At 41.4% G+C, this 21,633-nt stretch overlaps 1 long non-coding RNA gene across 2 annotated transcripts; it reads right to left on the reverse strand.

The window, feature by feature from the left end:
- Window positions 1-179: 179 nt before the first annotated feature.
- On the reverse strand, window positions 180-5,701 carry LOC112844860 (uncharacterized). Of its 2 annotated transcripts, XR_003217611.1 has the most exons (11): window positions 4,790-4,822; window positions 4,454-4,656; window positions 3,984-4,070; window positions 3,406-3,540; window positions 3,031-3,165; window positions 2,850-2,918; window positions 2,661-2,755; window positions 2,068-2,194; window positions 1,783-1,900; window positions 1,624-1,700; window positions 180-1,486 (listed from the first exon to the last, which is right to left on the reverse strand). It is a non-coding gene; the product is annotated as an uncharacterized LOC112844860 (long non-coding RNA). The 2 variants fall into 2 exon arrangements; XR_003217612.1 differs by lacking the exon at window positions 3,406-3,540 and having other exon boundaries at window positions 4,790-5,701.
- Between the last annotated feature and the right edge of the window lie 15,932 nt (window positions 5,702-21,633).

Genomic DNA, 21,633 nt, shown 5'->3' on the forward strand with positions numbered 1-21,633 from the left:
ACGCTGTGCGCCACGTTATTGTTTACATGAGATGAATTGCAGAATGGCAGATAGAGACAAAATACTGTTAATCTATCTGCAGGTTTTACACGCTTACATACACACACACAGTTACTGTCTCTGCATTTAGAAAGGCAGAGGCATCACGGTGTGATTATTTTACATGTAGTTGTTTTTTTCCTGTGTAATAATATTCAACATTGCTATCAATACATTTTTCAAAAAATGCCTCTCTGTGCAAAATGGGTTTAAAAACATAAACAACTGTGGGATAGTTTGTCCGTGATTTAACTGCGGTCAAGTGAGCCCTCACTTACGAAGTGACAGTCAAGCTAGCCGCACCGCCAGCCGCACCTAAAATGTGGTTGCACTACTCTTACGCATATTACGGTACGGATGAAGAGCGGCTTAGAAACGCAGTCTTTTGTGTCCTGACACTATTTTACTTCACAATCCACTCCCAGTTTTGGTTCATCTCCACTTTTCACCCCATGATCCAAAGCCCAAATTACTGTACGATTCAGAGAAAATTAACAATAAAATTTACCCAATATACAGTACTGTACTGTTAATATCTTCATCTTTGACATCAGATTACATATAAACTGTAAGAGGTGACACAGATATCTCACTGGATTCTGACTCTGGGTGACCCCCACTCTTCACCCTGTCATCCACAGCCAAATTTACTGTACGGTTTTCCAGAAAATTGATAGTAAACGTTACCCAAATTACTGTACTGTTTTCTGATAAAATTAAATCCTAATCCATTACTGAACAAAATGAGTTCATTCAAGTATTTGCTTAACTACAAGAAATATATTTCCACACAAAATTTACATTTTCAAAACGTCATTATTATGAAAATATTTTCACACACCACTTCAAGTAGCAACTTTAGTTTTAGACATTATTTATTCAGCGCTTAATCACAACAGTAGTCACCTTAAGGCACTTTACATAATAAGTTAAACCTTACAATAATACATACAGAGAAACACCCAACAATCATATGACCCCCTATGAGCAGCACTTTGGCGACAGTGGGAAGGAAAAACTCCCTTTTAACAGGAAGAAACCTCCGGCAGAACCAGGCTCAGGGAGGGGCGGGGCCATCTGCTGCGACCGGTTGGGGTGAGAAATTACATTTCTCAGATTACTGATTTCTCATATTACTATTATACAGTTTTGATATATTGTTATTCATTATCTGTCATCACACAAATCAACCCCAAAAAAATCAAAAAGGAAATACTTAAAGTAGGTGCACAAAGCAAGAATGTTATACACATTGTGTTTTACACATGTGTTCCTCAAAACACCAATAATAACTATAAGCAGATTATTCTAGTAGCTTTCACTGCATGTGGAATTAGGTTACACAAAGCACACACTTCCACTCTGTCTTCTGAGCGCTGCTGAGCTGTTCATTTGTCATGTCCAGCCATTCAGAATGGAACCAGCAGTTGCAGTTATCACACTGGATCTGTAAACACAAAACATATGAACTTTCATAAACACATGAAGTAAATAATTCTATGTTTTAATAAATTACAATCCTAAAGACACAGACTCAAATACTTTGTTGTAGATAACATAAAACTATTTTTAAAAACACTATACCCAGTCAGTGATGGAGGGTCCTGGATTGGGTGGTTTCTCCGTTGCACACATGGCACAGTTGGTGTCACTGTCAAATACTAAAACATAAATATATACATATGTTAGTGTTCATCAGTTTGACACAAACAAATATGTCCATGTGAAGAAGATATTACACACCGGAGGCCTCAAGTATTGTCTGTGCAAATGTCCTTCGTGCCTGGGCCATCTCTTTTTTTGTCCTCAAAAATGTCATTTCTGGTTTATTTGGGAATGCTTCCATTACTGCTTTGGCCATCTGAAATGAAAACAAAAAATAACATTTCATTGAAAACATCTGCAAATGTTACACTTCCTGTTTACACAATTTAACCTTTTAAGATTATTTTAACTCCCCCCACCCCCCACCCCATCTTCTTATCTAATTTTACAGAACAATATTATTGCGTTAATGCGGTACCATACCATGATGACCATTACCCCGCAGCTAGAACCATCCCGTTGAAATGGATGTGTCAGTACTCCTCCTCGAAGTCTCACATTCACCCAGTCTGTTTTGTTGTAGCATGTCCTCCTCATTTTGAAGGATTCACTGTGTGAACATAATGTACATGACATTTATATATAAAAGAAAGATAAACGTCACACAGAAAAAGAGCATTCTGTACTTTTTCATAAATCACATAGACACATATAATACATATCACTGTGTTTTTAATGGCGTGTCAGAAAGCTGCTCTAGATTATGTTGCATGAAGTATCAAAATTAATAACATGTTCTTTTAAATCTACAAATGGTAACTGTGTCAAATGTCTCACTGCTTAAACACTGTCAGGGTATTTTTATTATTTAAAATTACATATGTGTGTGATTTTGAAGTAATATTTTAAATTCTTTAAAGAACTGATAACCATGGATTTTATTACACTTTCATCTACAACCATATGTTCACCTTTAGAAAAAGACCTCCTAAGTCCTCCTGTCACTTTTCTAATGGCATTACAGAGTACCAAATATTTTATGTTATTATTATATACATGTAATAACGCATAATTACTGGAATCCTTTGGCTGCACGGTCAGACTCTTCCTGCTCCAAAGAGTTTCTTGAAGGATCGACCAACTACAGACAGCTGTCATCTGCATTTATGTACTGCGATAGATATATAAACTTTAAAAGTACATAAATTATGAAGAATGTTTTATTGAAACAAACTTTTTTTCACAGAAATGCTGCTTGTACTAACCAGAAACTTCCAGTGTACATTTCCAATGTTCACAAAGGATAAAATGGCTCGGTAGCTGTCAAAGTTCACCTGTGACATATTAGAAATTAATTACAAATTTGCAACAATACTTTTTCCATTTATCTCGAGACATTAATAAAATTAAAAAAATTAATTCTAGAATATATTAAAATTTTTTTACCTTGGACAAGCTTTGTCTCCTGATTGGTTCTCTCTCTCCATAGAGGATCACACCGCTCGTGTAGTGGTTCATAATGTAGATATTATTCCCCAGATTCAGCCGAATGGCCCAGTGGTGCAGGAGACTTTCAATGACCTGAGGAGTATAATAAATAACCTTTTATTACTTTTTAAACATGATAAAGTTTTGGAATACAAAGGTTAATAAAGAGTTTTTTACTTACGTATACTCAGTATTCAGTCATGAGGATATGCCTGGAATGTAGATCTAAAGCAGTACTTACTGAATGTGTAGGGAACAACTAATGTTCTGGCCCAGCTTTAACGTTAACCTTATGCAGTACTTTTGGGGGGGGGTTAATACCTGGATACATACCTCTCCAACAAGCCAGCTGTGTGGTCTAAGGGTCAGGAACTCACTGTGACGTATGACAAAGTTGTTACCTCTAATCTGAGATGGGACCACAGAAACAACAACTTCCGTTTCCTGTTGTTTCCACAAATATGCGACCTGTGTTTCAACAAGACAATAGTAACTAAATATGAGTTCAAAAAATTCTTCTTATGAGAACATTTATGTAATCGATTACAACGGTTTTAAATCTAATTTTTAAAAGTATTTTATGTACCTGACGCAACAACACGAAAACATCTCCAAATCTGACATAGATTTTAATGTAATTTATTTGAGATGTTAAACTACATTAAGAAATTAAAAATTGAGTCAGTTACTGTTGTTTTTGTAATATTAAGGCCAGTAACATGTAAAAGTTACATTTATTGTTGGACTGACATTTGTCACTTTTCTGTGGTCTGTACTTTTCATTCATCAACACATACATATAATAAAATCTAATATATAATTACAAAAATATGTACTAACAAACTTGGTTTTTCAAACACATGACATAGTTATTGAATTGTTTGTGAGTGAGTTTGTTCGTGAAACATCACCTGTGATGCAGTGTCCTTTGTCACACCGGTTGTGTTTCTCTCAAGGTGCTCTGTCCTTTCCAGTGTAGATGGAGAATCCTCTGGCCCCTCGATTTGTGGGTTGAATTTAAACGAAAATATTTGTTACTACATTTTAAGTAATGTTTTATTAAGGAAAACGTTGCATTACCTTTTGCATCAATTACACGTTATTAATGCTGATATATTTCACATAATACTCACTAAGTGCGGTGATTACAAAATCATAACAAATGAAGAAGAACAACATAGCCTGAATGTATTTAATGACTGCTACTTTTTGTGGCCTCATTTTTATTGCACAATTTGAAAAGGGTTATTCTATGCATCAAAGATGCTCTAATTCTTAAATTTCACTTGTTATTTCATAATAATTATTTATTCATGTTTATTGTTATCATTTTTTCTAACACTAAAGATGACAATTATACTTTAAAAATGGGTGCACTCACTGTCCTCCTGACATCAGAGAGTGGCTCCAAAAGGATCTCTTTGAAGGCCCTTTCCATTTCCTTCACGGTTGGATCATCGTTGTTTACCAGGTGTATTTCAAATGGAGGACTTGTGGGGTTCTTATGTTCAATGTACTTTTTGATTGTGGTGACTACAACATCAGCACAAATTGAGACTGGAAAGTTGAATATTCCAGAGCTCACTGATGGAATGGCAACAGATGAAAATTTGTGCTCTTCTGCACATGTCATGACATTCAAAATACCTTTAGTTAGAAGTTTCTTTGCATGGTATATCATGTGCACTGTGGGGTCATTCTGCAGACACGGGCCTACCAAATGAATCAGCTTCATGCAAGGTAGTTTGCCTGCTGTGGTAACTGCAGCTTGTCCAGCCTTTAATTTGCCATTTTTGGCAATGAAGACATCACTCTCTGCTTGGATAGTTGTAACGTGCGGTGGAGATGAAGCCAGCCGCGGAGGTGTGCAGGTGGATAGCGAATGAGCAACAGCTTCTGACTTTCCAAAAGTACTCATTTATTTACAATATCAAAAATAAAAGTGTTACCTCTACCACACATTACACGAGAGCACACTAGTCCGCGTACACACGGGAGCATCCATTACAGGGAGAGTACGAAGAAGAACAAAAAGGGGGTGACACACCAGTCATGAGACAGAAGGCGCCGCCATGTGGTGATACACTGCATTACAATAGCAACTGTTACATAGTCCCCCCTGGTGAGAAAAAGGCTGTCCTCAGCCGTACACAGCTGAAAAAGCACACACCACACCTAACAGAACCCTATACATAGAGGTTATAGTTAAGATCGGCACACACACAGGGCAAAAGACCAGTCAAAAATGAATCTGGTGAAAATAGGATGAATATGTACAGTGGAAAATCAGTTTTCTTTTTTTTTTTTTAGTAAATGTCAAGAATGAACCATAACGCACTAAAGAGCCATAAAACTGGATTAAGTAGAGCAAACAGAAACATCTACATATCATGACTCAAAATAGCAATGCAACAAGATAGCATCAAACAGGTTTAACCAAAACATTTCACTTCAGATCAAGCCTGGTTGTGTGAAAATCATTAGTCCATCTTTTGTTGTTCCAGCCAGACGTAATTCTGGGGCAACGTCTGGGCCTGAGATTGTAACGTCCACCAGCAGCTGGGTGCTGAACAGATCTGGGTGAAAGACTGTCTGAAACAGCGCCCACACCAGAAGAAGAGTCAATGTCCGGTAAATCAAAGGGGGAATGGCTCAGAGTCAATGTCAGTGACTGCAGGGGGGCCAGGATGGGCCTGAGACTCAGAGTTCCCTGTGATCTCTCTCCCAGCAGGAGATGAAACAGAATGTTCTTTGGAAGTGAGAGAGTCCCAGGTATGGAACGGTTGCATGTTCACAACATGATAAACACCTGCATCCACACCGGAGTCCACCCAAGCGAGCCTGTAATTAACATCACTGAGTCTCTGAGATACACACAATGGTCCCTCAAACAGTGGTGCAAGTTTAGCAGTAAAGTTAGACTGAGCGTCTGACCTGGGGTGCGTCTTAACTCTCACAAGGTCACCAACACGAAACGTGGCATGTCGATGTCTCAAGTCATAGTAATGTTTTTGTCTGTCATGGCTATAGTCCAGAGCTGCTTTGGCGTGGTCGTGAGCTTCCTGTAGGGAGGCTCTCAGAGTCTCAGGGTAAGGTACACCCGGTTCATCAAGACCTGCTGTAGAAGGCTGAGTGATAAGGTCAAGCGGGGTGTCTAACTCACGACCATAAAGCATCATGGCAGGAGTCATACCTGTACTGTCATGGGGGGCGGTACGCAGAGCAAAGCAAATCTGAGGGAGAAACTTGTCCCATGATGTGTGTTTATCACCTACATAAGCGCGGATTGCAGTTTTCAGAGTCCGGTTGACACGTTCAGTAGCATTCGTCTGAGGGTGATAAGCCGTAGTTAGTCTGTGCACTGACCCTAAGGCAGAAACAACATGTTCAAAAAGCTCACTCACAAAAGGAGACCCTCTGTCAGAAATCAGGTAAGTGGGTGTACCATGTCTAGCAAAAATGTCAGTGACAAATTTACCAGCTGCTACCTGAGATGTAGCTTCTTTGACAGCACTGGCTTCGACCCATTTAGTCAAATAGTCAACAAACACGATCAAATATGCATTACCAGCGGGGGTGCGGGGCAGTGGTCCAACAAAATCCACCCCAACATACTCCCAGGGTTTCTGGGGGACAATGGGAACCATAAGACCGGCTGCTTTTTTCTGACTTGGCTTGGTGAGTTGGCACACTGAGCATGAAGTCACATAGCACTTCACATCAGCAGCCATCTTGGGCCAAAAGAACCTAAAGCGCAGTCTAGCCAGTGTCTTAGAAACACCCAAGTGACCTGCTGTGGGGTGGTCGTGGTAATAGTCCAGCAAGGTGCCTCTCATGGAAGTAGGGGCGAACAGTTTCAGCTCTTTCAAAGGGTGCAAAGCACATGTGGACTTGGGGTCTCTGTAATACAAAAGAGAGTCATACACAACATACTGCAACAAGGTGGCACTGTCTGAGATGTTCAGAGAGTCTGCTTCAATGTCTCTGAGGAGTGGACCTGTGACGTGATCATCCAGCTGCAGCCGTCTCAATTGTGAACGGTCAGCCAGAATGACGGGGGGCAGAGTACGAATGTCCAGGCTGCCCATGACAGCATGATCTGGTAAAAGATCCGTCGGCCTGTCAGAGGTCAGAGGCAAAGGGTGGCGTGACAGTGCGTCGGGAACTTTGTTTTGTGCACCAGGTTTGTGCACTATTGTGAAATCAAAGTCCTGCAAACGAAGTGACCAGCGGGCGAGTCGGCCCGTTGGGTTTTGACGAGACATGAGCCACCTGAGACTATTGTGGTCAGTGAAGATAGTAACATGAACACCTTCAACGTACGAGCGGAAGTGTTCCAGGGCCCATATCACAGCAAGGCACTCCTTCTCCGAAGTGCAGTAGGGGAGTTCAGCTTTGTGAAGGGAGCGACTAGCAAAAGCCACAACATACTCACGACCCTTGTCATCCTTTTGCATCAATGCTGCCCCAAGACCAATGTCACATGCATCAGCGTGAATGGAAAAGGGACGGTCGAAGTCCGGAAATGACAGGATCGGGGCTGATGTGACATGGTCTTTCAAAGTGTCCATGGCTCTTTGACAGCTGTCGTCCCAGTGGAAAGCATTGTCCTTTCTGGTGATGGCGTGAAGAGGTTCAGCATGGCGGGCATAATTCTGAATGAAGCGCCGATAATAGCCAGTCAAGCCAAGGAACTGACGGATGTGTTTCACCGAGGTTGGGGTATCAAACTCCTTGACCGCCTTTACTTTGTCTGGATCGGGTTTAACACCTGATGATGTGATGCGGTACCCGAGAAAGGTGAATTCATCGAGGCAGAATTGACACTTTTTGAGCTTCAAGGACAAGCCAGCAGCCTGGAGTCTGCCCAGCACCTCCTCAAGATCCACCAAGTGCTGTTCAAAGGTAGGTGAGGCGATAACAATGTCATCCAGGTAGACTGCGCACGTTTTGTAAATGAGGCCAGCAAGCACAGAGTTCATGAGCCTCTGAAAAGTTGCAGGTGCGTTGCAGAGCCCAAAGGGCAGCACCCGGAACTGGAAGAGACCACAGTGAGAGATGAAGGCAGTTTTAGGCTTGGAGTCTTCTGCTACAGCAACCTGCCAATAGCCTCGCGCTAAGTCCAATGTTGTGACAAACTTTCCCCGTGCCAGAAAGTCCAAAGACTCATCCACACGAGGCAGGGGATAAGAGTCTTTTCGGGTAACTTGGTTGAGCCCTCGAAAGTCCACACAAAACCTTGGTTCCGCGGCCGCTCTATTGACAATGACCACAGGAGCTGCCCAAGGGCTTGTGGAAGGTTCAATGATGTTGTCCTTCAACATTTGTTGCACTTGTTCTTCAATCACACGTTTCTTAGCAGGTGATGTGCGATAGGGTGGGAGATTGACAGGTGTTGCATTGCCAGTCTCTATGGCGTGCTCAGTGAGAGCCGTTCGACCAAGATGACCATCAAACAAGGAGCTAAACTTGCTGAGCAGATTGAGTAAAGCATCCTTGTCGCTCTCTGAGAGACTTGCTTCAGACAGTTTGGCTGTTAAGTCTGAGCGAATCAAGTCCAAAGACATCAGTGTTCCAGGCGAATGCAAGTAATCATTTGGAAGGTCCTCTTCATCGTCTGCGAGTGGGCAGGGGATGTCCTCAATGCAGACTGTTCTAGTGGGAATGTGAATAGAAACAGAAGCTCTTGCCATAAAATCCATTCCCAGAATGAAAGGAGAAGACAAATCTGGTATTATTGCAAAACGCTGGTAAAAGTTCTTGTTCATGAATCCAATATTGAGCCAAATAACACCCTCAGGGATGCAGGGAGCATTATTGGCGAGGTTAACTGCAGGACCATTCCACTCACTTGTGTTTCTGGGGTAAGAGTCATTTACTTGAATGAGATCTGGTCGTACAGCTGAGAGGGAAGCGCCCGTGTCGAGGGTAGCATCCACAGATGAAGCATTGAAGTTCACTTGTGTTCTTAGTGGGGTATTCCAGTGGACTTGTGAAAAATTGTCTTCCAAGTGTCCAAGACTGTGTCCACCCTGCAGTGAATGGGGCATGTGAGGCTCCGTTAGTAACTGGGGGAAGGCTGGCCTCTGTGAAATGTCCTCCCCCCCCTGGAGTTTCCCGACTGCTTGTATTGCGGCTGGGATGCAGTGCTGCTTAATTCCAACCTTTCGTGGCCTGGGTCAGAGGGGCCAGGCGCCGGCAATGGCTGGACCGGGCCATGCCTAGCGGAGTTTGAGGGTCGTTGTGGCAAATGAGGTTGGGTGTTACAGTTTGGGCAGGTGCGTGTAGTGAACCCTGGCTGAGAGCATTTGAAGCAGTAAGGTTCAGGCTTATAGTTTTCTTTGCCACACGAAGGAGGCTGTGGTCTATGCGGTCCAAGCACTGAGTGAAGCTCATGAGCACGCAGCAGCAGGTCCATTACAGAAGTGACATTAGCGCCATACAGGGCAACTCTGTATTTTTCAAGAGCATGTTTACTAATTAGGTCGATTCTGTCTTTTTCAGGCGGAGGGCTCTTCAGTTTATCAAACTCACTCAACATGTGGGCAACAAAGGTTGGGAGTGGTTCGTCCTGAGCCTGAACACGATCCAATATCCCTCTCAGGATGCGTTCTTGGCTGTCGGAGGGCAGAAAAACTGTCTTAAACAGCTGACAGAATTGAGCCCATGACGTGATGTGGGAGCTCAATGCCTTGAACCATTTCCCGGGCTCTTTTGCAAGAAAGTGTGGCAGTTCGTTTAGCAATTGCCCATCAGTTAGGTTCAATGAGGCTTTGTATGTGCCAACTGTATTTAACCAGTCCTCAGGTTGCACTTTGTCATCCCCAGCATACACAGGAGGCTCCAGTTTGGCGTGATGTAAAGCTGCCGCAATCACTCTGGAAGTGCTGCTGAGCTCGAGTGAGTGAGACGGGAGGAAAGGATCTGTAGGTTGAAATGGGTTGCTGGGCAGGAACGGATTGGTACTGTTGGTGGGTTCAGTTTTGTCCCTCGCAGGAACATGAGGTGTCGATGTGGCCATCGGGAAAACAGGAGACTGTGGGACTGCAGGAGGGGGAGAGTTCCCCGTTGTGAGTTGGTCCCACTGCTTCAGTAAACTCTGCTGTATGTTCAGTGACTCACGTAAACAGTCACTAAGCCTATTCACCTCAGTTCTTAATTCCACCACTTGTTGGCTAAGGCTAGGAGTTACATTGTCAACTATCTGGCACATTGGTAATGAGGTAAGTTCCATGTCTGAGTCAGAGTCATCTGGGTAGTGTGCCATTGCGATTTCAAAAAAAATTAAGCCGCTCCAGCGCACAGCGCAGTCATTTATATCACAGTAAAAGAGTCAGTTAGGTCAGACTACAAAGACAAAACTGCAAAAATGCCGTTCAAGACTAAATTTGGAAAAACCACATATGAAAACGTCACCCAACAACTAAAATTAGACTGAAGTGATCACAACCATGTTATTACAATAGCATGTCTGCAACACTAGAGCTCAATGCAAGATTAGTTTTAAATCGTTTCATTATACTGAGCCGAAGACCAGCACTAACAGTTGTAGTCGGCCAAGTTATCACTTACATGTGCTACAGTCCGTCTAGTCTCAGCAGAGGGAAAGGGGAATGAAAAGCCAGCAGAAACGTTCATTTCCAGGCTCCCCACAGAAGAATTAATCCTTAGAAGACGAAAACAACAGCATGTCCGAATAACAGATCCACAGAGTCCATTCGCGACGCGGAGTCAGCTTCTCTCTTTTTCTTTTTTCCAAGCGGAGCAGCGGCACACCGCGGTATCCAGAAATTAGTCGGGTCCCACCTGAGCTGAGGCTGCGGCCACGGCTGGGGAAAACGTCCGAGCGTCCGCAAAAGTGAGAAGATTTCCGAGACAGTTCACGTGCTAGAAGAGAAGAATCCCCGGCGGGATACAAAAATCGTCTGAGGTCCAAGGGAAAAAAGTTCGGGCGCCAGTTGTAACGTGCGGTGGAGATGAAGCCAGCCGCGGAGGTGTGCAGGTGGATAGCGAATGAGCAACAGCTTCTGACTTTCCAAAAGTACTCATTTATTTACAATATCAAAAATAAAAGTGTTACCTCTACCACACATTACACGAGAGCACACTAGTCCGCGTACACACGGGAGCATCCATTACAGGGAGAGTACGAAGAAGAACAAAAAGGGGGTGACACACCAGTCATGAGACAGAAGGCGCCGCCATGTGGTGATACACTGCATTACAATAGCAACTGTTACATAGTACGTCCTCCAGCAGCAGACAGTGCCTTTGCAAGTCCACCCATGTGAGAGAGACTTTCATTAGCTGCATTCACAGTTGCATCCACTTTGAAGGCACATAAATCTCCTTTCCATACTGTGACAGACACTTTATTAGCCATGTATGTTGCTATTTTTTGGCAAACAGCTATTTGTTCCTGGCTCTCATCCTACAAAGATAGACACATGTCAATTTTCAGAGTCATTTATGACAATAACACACAAAACATAAATGTAGACATTAAAAACATTTCTAAAAATGTTTGACGAGCATCATGTTGTTTGTGCTGTTCCTGTTTAAAGGTTTGAACAGTGGTCTTCCCTTTTACCTGTTAACAGATAACATTTTTGAATGACTTTATATAATAGAATATAATAGACAATAGAATATGGTCATGAATGACACAAACTTGTTCTGATTTGAGATGTATGTAACGAGTGAGCATCTGTCCTGCTGTTGGTGTACCATACAGGTACTGATATGACTGTGTATGAGTGCCTAGTCCCCTTAAAGGACTCTGTCCAACATTACATCCCAAGTAAACAGAGGAACTATGAGAGAAAAACATGGGTAGTATGTGATGCTCGGTCCAGCTGTACAGAGAACATGCTAGTGTACGATTGCAAACTTGCTTTCCTGCAGTCAGGCCACGCGAGCTGTGCTTAATACAGTAGGTCTCCAAAAGACAATGATCACCCTTGAAAGCTTGTTTAATTCATATGTCCTTGGCCTACAACTGCTGAAAACAAAGCTGTACATGGTGTGACCAGCAAAAAGCAAAAAACCTGAGCTTCCTCCTGCACTTGTGTCACCTATGGACCTGCATTTTTTGTCATTAAAGTGGGGGTTCACTAAGGCTCATGCCTAGGTGTAATACAATGTCAAAAAACATAAAAATTTCAGGTAATCAGTTGGAATACAGTTTGATAAAACATTGAAACACGGAGACGGATGATAATTTATAATTGATGCTTTATAAATAGTCAAAGCAGATGCTTTACCCCAGAGGACAAAAGGAGTATGGCCATCGGGAGGACATCACAAGGTTTAATCATTGAAAATAATGGGAACATGATGACTTATCTCAGTTTTCTTTTTCTTCAGTGGCAGTTCTGTCACTAACGGTGACACATACACACCTTTTCGTTTAATGCCTTCCTTTCCATTTCTCCATTTCCACGCCAAAAGACTGTTGATTACACATACATACTTTTAATGCTTACTTATTTTATCATCTCTTAATTCTACAGTCATAGCCAAATGTTTTCACTTTTTCTTAGTTTCTTGTTCTAGTTGTATAAAACACAATTTTCATTATTAGGAAGTTATTCATACCTTTTGTCTTGATTTTTTCATGTCTGCATATTCAAGCAGGAGGGCATCATGCATTTTCTGATAAATTTCCACAAAGTCATCAAGCCTTGTCAGTCTCCTTCTCTGGATACAGATTTTTTTCAAATCCCACTGGCTTTTCTCCATGATTCCTTGGGTTCTGTTGACTTGTGTAAAATTCTTAAATGCAATAGTACATTGTTTAATTCAGTATCTATGTATTGTAAATTTATATATAATTTATGTTTCTTTTTCACTTATTCTTCTCGCTATGATACCTGCTTCTTGGATTGCTGAATGTCACCATAGAGTTTACTGAGCTGCTGGTAAGCAGGACCAGTACCATGACGTCCAAGATCCCCTAAGGAGAATACAAGTAATTCAAAAACATAATTAAAATAGGTCATTCAACATTTAGCACATTTACATTTATGAATAAATGACAATTTAAGATAGTAATACAACAAATAAAAAAATGTACCGAGCATCATTGATGACCACAAAGTTGCATGTGGTAGAAGGTGATTTACCAGACCAGCAACAAATTTGGGTGCATGAAAGATCTTTCTTTCGCTCTCACAGTCCAGTGTTGCATTGTCAACAACTGCCTGGAAATGGGTCTTCAAGGGGGCATTCTGAACATCAGTCTGTAAAACAGATATATATCTATATTCAGTAAGTTATCAAAGCAAAGAAAAATGTATTATATAAAATGTTATTGTGGTTTAAAATATATATTTTTAAAATAATGTGAATTCATTAATTCATTTGGGACAGACACAAGTAATAAAGTTATTAATATGATCACTTAAATAATAAATCTTAGCTAACCTTGTAGTCCTCAGCAATCACAGTCTTCTCATCCAAATCCAGGGTCCCCCGTTTTTGCATAAGGATTTTCAAGTTGTTGTAGTTTTGTTACGTTCCTTCCACTACAAGGACTGCAAAACACTATTGCTGCACTATGGACAACATCATCTGTCACAGTTCTGGGTCCGTTGGACCCAGTATTTTGAGTTTATTATGTTTTGGTTTATATTTTGAATGATGGATTATTCTTTGTTTCTCTGGTACTTTGTGTTTCAGTTATCTTGGTGTTTTGGATTGTTTTCTCATTCTCTTGTGGTGATGACGATGACGATGATGATGATGATTAGAGTTTCATGTTTCTGTTATCCATGTTTTAGGAGTTGTGGTTTCATGTATAGTTCAGTTCCATGTGTCATTTTCTGTCTGTCTCTCTGAGTTGTGATTCATGTTTCCTGTTTTATTGTGAAAGTCTTTGTCTTATGTTAGTGTGTGCAGCTTTGTTCCCCCTGTCTCGTTAGCCCTGATCTCTCCCAGCTGTGTCTCCCTCCTGTTGCCGATTCCCTCACTACTACCCTGTGTATATAAGCCCTGTGTTTTCCCGTGCTCGGTGTCGTGTCGTACCATCAGATCATGCCTGTGTGTTCCCGGTTCTCAGTGTTTGTGTTCTGTTCATGTTTTGTGCTTTGCCAGCAATAAAACTGTGGTTTTCTGTTGAAATCTGGTTTTACGAGTCCTGCGTTTGGATCCTCACCTCCGCCTGCCGCACACAGAGCCCTGACATCATCCATGTCTTTTAAGTTATCACAGCATGCAAGGAGCCCAAACACATGCATTCCAAGCCTGTAGTTCTCACACACAGGCACTCACTTGCTCGCACAGAGTTTGCAACACACCATGGGGGTTGTACGATGGGGTCGCTTCTATAAGAGTGGTTGTAACAAACAAACACTGTTGGGGAGTAACGGAATACATGTACCGCCGTTACGTATTTAGAATACAAAATATGAGTAACTGTATTCCGTTACAGTTACCGTTTAAAAAGGTGGTATTCAGAATACAGTTACTTTGCTGAAATCAATGGATTACACGGCGGTACTTTCCTGTTTCATATTATCGCGGGTCAGGACTGTTTGGGTTTGTTTGACAGCTGTGTTCTGTTGTTCCAGGCGGCAGCGTTACGGTTGCCATGGTTACAGGGTGACTCTCTCTCTCTGCGTGTTTCCTGGGTGAGAGAGCGCTTTTTTGTTGTTGTTGTTGTGCTAAGCTAATAGACAGAATGCTACAGGCATGGCTCTAAAGCATGTAGCCTGATGGGCAGTGTAGTCCGTGCTGCAGGGAGAATGGACTACCATACCCGTTATGTGTCTGTGAGCGAGGGAGGGAGAGAAAGGAAAAGTCCGAGCTGTCACGGAGCAAAAACGGGAGCTGGAAGCATGTAAATATAATAATAACCACTGCAGCCAAGAAGAGTGCCTGACGAGCCCAGCTGTAAGTAAGCTATTAAGACTCAACTGTACACTGTGTTCGTGTTTTCCTCCGGAAAAAATAAGTTCAGTTGGAGCAGCCTTTCAACGCCTCTCTCTGTCTCTGGCAAGCAAAGTTGACCCAGACAACAAAGTAAAGCTAGTTTTCGGCTACCAGCCCGACATGGAACCCACAGTATTAGCCAGAGGTCCCTTTACTACGGTCCGGAGCCGCGGACCTTCAGTAACAGTAATAAATCACAGCAATAGGACATTCATGTAGTTGTAAACAGCATGATAATATATTAAGTAATCCAAAGTATTCAGAATACGTTACTCTCATTGAGTAACGTAACGGAATACGTTACAGAATACATTTTGGGGCATGTATTCAGTATTCTGTAGTGGAATACATTTTAAAAGTAACCTTCCCAACACTGCAAACAAAGAAGGGGAGATCTGCAGAGGGACACCGGCCTTGCACATCTCCTCTTCTAGAAGATGCATGTGTAACTGAAGATGAATAAAGGTTTTTGTAAAATGACTACTGAGTCCGGTGCCGTCTCTGAATGCCCGAGGAATAAAAAGAACTGGGGTGAAACTGCTTTACGTAACATTTGATTTCTTTGCATTTGATGATTGGACAGTGTTATCACCATCTAGTGATAATTTCATGTCAATAGCACATTTACAAATATATTTAAATTGGTGATATGTTCAATACTTATTTTACCCGCTGTACATCACGATTGATATTTAATATATTTTTAATCAAATATTCAATTCAGTTTTATTTATATAGCGTCAAATCTTTATATTGTACAGTAGATACAGAGAAAAACCCAACAATCATATGACCCCCTATGAGCAAGCACTTTGGTCACAGTGGGAAGGAAAAAAACCTCCGGCAGAACCAGGCTCAGGGAGGGGCGGGGCCATCTGCTGTGATTGGTTGGGGTGAGAGAAGGAAAACAGGACAAAGACATGCTGTGGAAGAGAGACAGAGATTAATAACAAGTATGATTCAGTGCAGAGAGGTCTATTAACACATAGTGGCTGTATCCCAATTCAGGGTCTGCAGCCTTAAAGGCCGCATTTTAAGGCCGATTACGTCACAGCGACGCGACAAAGGCTGTCCCAATTCAAAGGCTGCTCGAAATGTGGCCCTCAAATGCGTCCTTCATTTCCCTGAATTTTAAGGATGTGGCGGTGTAGACTTCGTGGCCCAACATATCCCAGACTTCATAGCGCGGCGGTGGGTGTGGATAATTTTGCCGAAAAAAACGGCGGAAGAGTAAACTTTTAAAGTAAGTACTGAATATTATGTCACTTATTTATGTGCAAATGTTTAATAATGAAGAACATTAAAACATTACTGTTGGCCACATGTCGGCAAAGTTATGTGACATTAGTGACGTTTGTACTTTCAGCATTTACTTGGTTTTAAAGCCTTTACTTTAAAATATACACTGTACAATAATCGACCTTAATCTTACAGAGAATGTGATGATTTTATGGATAATTAAGGTCAGTCATATATCCACAAACACAACAATAAAGTCACTTTAATTAAATGTCACCTGTCAGGGAAAACTTTGTGTTAACTGAAGAAAGTTCACTTCTCTTTCATTGCAGCTCCACTCTTATTTTTGATGCACTCATTTGTTTCATAAATGATTTCAATGATTTTGCCACAGCTCTGCATTGTCAGGTCGGAGCATGTGTGCTTTTGATGAAATGCTGATATGATGACGCTTGATTGGGGAAAGATTTCCACAGGTGGTGTTGTTGGTCTCCTTCTTCCAGTGTTCTTGTTGCTGCCTCTCTCCTCGCCTCAGCTGCTGCAGCTGTATCATGTATGTTGTTATGTTACATACAAAGAGGAACAGGAATGTGTGACATTAAAGAGTAAAGATTCTTCTAATTGTTTTCCATCTCATCTCCTACTGCTTTAGTCTGCGTGGACAATATATGAGTAAATCATTACCAAGCCAGATTATATTTGGAATATTTCAAACAGAGGACATTACAGTGAAATCTGCTTTCAATGTGACATTTGATCCTTTAAGACACAGTTTATACATCAAACTGTTTGTAGAGCGATTAAATGTTTAATATTGTTGTTAAAGTTGTACAGATGAGCGTTAATCACCAACAGCTTCATTAATGTGGATGAACTGGACGCTTCCAGGGAAACTATCAGGATCACATGCCTCCAGTGGTCACTGTGAGTAACTACAACTCTGCACATACAATAATTAAGATGAAGATATGTTTTTATTGTAGAAAGATGAACCAAATTTAGTTTGACTCTCTGACAAACGATGGCAAGATAAAAGTAGTTTGTTAAAAAAAGACACAAAAATGGTAACAATGCAAACAAATACAAACAACAGCATATCCTGATATGAGGCTCACAGATCAGGATCAATACAATACGTAGCAACCGACATTGATGTTGCCATGGTGACCACTGCCATATATAGTATTTCTGTTACCTCACTTGTCTTAAACATCAGCGCTGGCTGTTTTTCATTTTACTAATGAGTCCACTCTCTTCCTCACTTTCGTCTCTTCCTCGTGTTTGAGCTCCTCTCAGAGAGGATTTAAGAAAGAGCTCTGATGATGCTGTAGCTCAGGAGATAGAGCAAGGCATCTAATGATCAGAAGGTTGGTGGTTCAATCCCTGACTGCTCCAGCTGGCACGCAAAGTATCCTTGAGCAAGACACTAACCCTCTCCGATGCATCCATCAGAGTATGAACGTGTTAAACAAGAATCAGTCCATCACCATGGAAATATCAAAGTAGAAAGTGATGTCAGTTATGATTGGCTGCACAGCTGGATCACATGACCAGGTGAGTGGTACAAATAACAGGAAGCTTCTCTTGTGGCTTTAATAATCATTTGAATTGATAACTTATGATTTACAGACTGTTCTTTATCTTTTCATTGCCGTCTGAAACACAGAAAAAAATCAGTGTTGGAAAATATGACATTTATATCTAGTTTCTAAAGGATGGTTTAATTCTCCAAAGGCCACCACAGACATGACAAAGTTATTTCATCATTATAATGCACAAAAACAAAAATCAGGATGAGCCCTGCTGCTCACCAAACTTGTGTTGAATAAGAATTTGTGAATCGTTTAGTTTAAAACATCAACTGACTGAATCCATGAATCTCATCATGTGTTTCAGAGTGAAAGACACAGACATGTACAGACTGACCTGTTTCTCTAACAGGTCAGACTAACTACACAGAGTCACTGACATCAAAATTGCCTCTCTACTTTTTAATGTCCTTTAACTGCTGATACATACTTCTTTGCCAAAATGTAAAGGAACACTGAATGCAGAACCCAAATCCAGGATAAAGAGGTTCAGTGAATGTGGCGTTGAAGGTGTGGAGGTGGATCAGAGTGTCAGAGCAGGGGCGGGTCTAGAAGGGTGGCATGGGGTGGCAAGTGCCACCCTAAAATGATCCCTTGCCACCCCAAGTGCCACCCCAGTTTTGCATATGACAGTGTTGTTTATTAAAATAAGATAGCATTAACAGTTTGAGCGTAGTTACAGTCAACAGTGAATATAAATGCTAAACTGAATATATTGCATAGTGTTCCCCCCTCCACCAGTAACAAATGGTTCAGCCCATAGCAGGATGGCTTTTTTCTTGTTTTCAGTAACAAGCGATGTTTATGATTGTGCCAGAGCACATTTTGAACAACACCATGGGAATTTCGGATTTTACACAGGTGGGTGGATGTTACACTCTGGAAATGGAAGGAAGGTGAGTGTTATTAACCCTCCGTGGTCCACGGACACGCTGCACCTCCAAATCACATGACTGATGTAAGCTGACACAACAACAAGCTGCAGCCACGCTGAGTCTCTGTTTCAGCCCGTATTGAAAGTTCGGACTTCAAAGTTTTTTAATTTTAATTACAGGCCAGTAAATCCACAGTTATGATGATATATATAAGCCACACTTTTTCTAATTTTTCTAATGGGGTGGCTGTAGCTCAGGAGGTAGAGCAGGTCACCTATTAATCGGAAGGTTGGTGGTTCAATCCTTGGCGCCTCCAGTCTGCATGTCAAATATCCTTGGGCAAGATACTAACCCCAAGTTGCTCTCCGATGCATCCATCGGAGTGTGAATGTAGTTAGAAAAAGCACTAAGTACAGATAAAGTGCTTGTGTGAATGGGTGTGATTGGGTGAATGTGATATGTTGTATAGAGCGCTTTGAGTACTCTGGGAGAGTAGAAAAGCGCTATATAAGAATCAGTCCATTTACCATTCTAAATACTGTCGTCGTGTTTGGGTTTTAAGCGTTTTCTAAGGACAGCACGAAAACAGTAAAGAAAGGGAAAAAGCCACCTCTTTCCTGTCGGTGGAAAAATGTACCAATCGACCAATTTAAAAAAAGTCAACACGTGGGATTTGGTTTAGGAAAAGGGAAAAGTTTTGGGAGTGACGGTAACGGGAGCGAGACAGAGCGAGCAAGTGAGAGAGAGAGTTTTTAGATGTGGGAGATTTGTGACGTTTAGTGTGGAGTGTATACTTAGTGTGTTGTGTTGTGTAGTCGTTGTTTTGTTTTGTGTGTCAGTGAGGGCACTAATGAATGTCACAGAGGCACATTTGTAAACACTGTCAGTAGAAAACCAGTGGAGTGATACACCTGCTGTTGTCAGGCCTGCAGGTTTGTCCCTGTGCTCTTCTGTCTTTTGGTGGACAAACTGTTTTTTACTGGCACACATCATTTGTGGGGCATCTTATTGCCACACTGATTGTTCTCTCATTTTAGTTTAGTAATATTTTTAATTCTTATACAAAATGAGAAAAAAAACGTCAGGTGTATTGGCTGCATTTTACATAATAGTTGTATCTGTTTACAAAATGTACATTTTATGTTTGCATTTCAAGTTATAAAAATTTACTCAACATGTCTGTGGTTTTTTTACAGTAAAAAATACTACTAGGATTTAAGTTCTTTGTGTGATTTCAGATCAGTGATACTAATGCAGTATGTCAGTGAAAAAACAACTAAATTCAGTTGAGCTGAAAAGATACCAAACAAGGCAAGGAGGAAAATAAAAGAAACAATCTGAGGGTGAAATACAAACGTAAACTCAAAAGAAGTCAAACTTGTATTCAGACCTCAGTGAGTGAATCCAACAAATCATGAAAATTAGGTTTAAATTTTTGTTCATGACAGTGCAGATTTCTGACATTTTGTGTAATTTAAGCTGTAACAATGTGATTGTTTTCTAACAAAAAACTGTGAAACTTAAGTTAGACTTGTGTTTGTAAATGAACCGCCCCATGTTGTGTAGCTTTCTGGATTTTATACTTATTGGGCTCATATTTATTTATCATACAGGCTATACAATACATAACATCAAAACTTACATGTTTTATGTAACTAAAGTGTTAATTATGTGGGCTACAGACAATAATTAAGTTATAGACTTTATTTATATGAAAACGTGTATACTTACTGCATTTGGATTATTTTAACCATATATAACACCTGCATATGTGTATGAAAAAAAGGGCTTCGATTTTGCCACCCCATTTGATTTCTTTGCCACCTCATGCCACCCTAAGAAATTTCTCTAGATCCGCCCCTGTGTCAGAGGAGACTCTGTAGAAGGACAGAGTGCCAGCAGGACAGTCCACATACACTGCTACTCTGTTAGAGACAGAGGATGAGGAGGAGGAGGAAGAGTAGGATGTTCTTCGTTTATTGTGCCACACATAGGAACCATAATTCAGAGCAGCAAAGACTCCAGGACTCATTTCAAACACACTCATCACTCCTTCCTTTTGATTCCTCTGTAACTCACTGATATCCAAGCCCTCTCGTCCACTCGACCTCCCAGTAACAGCGACCAGTCAGACCATCTCTACACAGCAGCTGATAAACATCAAATCTGTCTGGATGATCAGGATATGACTGAACCTCCTCCACATGTCACCTTCCTGTTGTTGTCAGACAGTTGGAGCTTTGTGTTCACTGTGTTTGTGTCGATTGTGAGTTGACAGGAATCTGATGGAGAGAACAAACACAATCCAGCTGCAGTTATTGATCCATCATCTGTTCATTGATTGACCCTTTGATGATGACTCCTGACATGATGAAATGGTTGAATGTGTGCTGCTTTGTTTCATGAATCCCATTAAAAACACACTTACACTTCCTCAGACCTGGTCTCAACCATCGGACTCAGCAGGCTCCACCCTGAAAGGAGGAGGGTCAGAGCAGCACAGTTGCATGCACACATGGACATTACATGGCTCTCACACACACTGTTACACACTGATAAAGAACAGTCCAACATTTTGACACATAAATGTTTAACTTCAAAAGAGCAAAACTCATAATCATCACATTTAATCTCCTTTATTAAGCACGATGTCCAGGGAGCATTGACATGTGCCACAGTCAAGGTTCAACACACTGTGACATTCATGCTGTCAGGGTGGGTGCATATTACATGTAAAGACTGGGACTGGCTACAAAACTGATCCAGTACAGGTAGAGTGCAGCAGCCAGTGCATCACATATGTTGAGCTATGCAGCGGTCATCACACCACATACTGCTTTCTATGTAAAGGAGCCTTCATTCTCAGATTAGGGCTGTTTGTGACCATAAAGTCTGTCTCACAAGGGCAGCCACTGGTCCAGGCCAGG

The sequence above is a fragment of the Oreochromis niloticus genome, unplaced genomic scaffold (assembly GCF_001858045.2).
Source record: "Oreochromis niloticus isolate F11D_XX unplaced genomic scaffold, O_niloticus_UMD_NMBU tig00001726_pilon, whole genome shotgun sequence".
In the NCBI taxonomy this organism is placed as follows: domain Eukaryota; kingdom Metazoa; phylum Chordata; class Actinopteri; order Cichliformes; family Cichlidae; genus Oreochromis; species Oreochromis niloticus.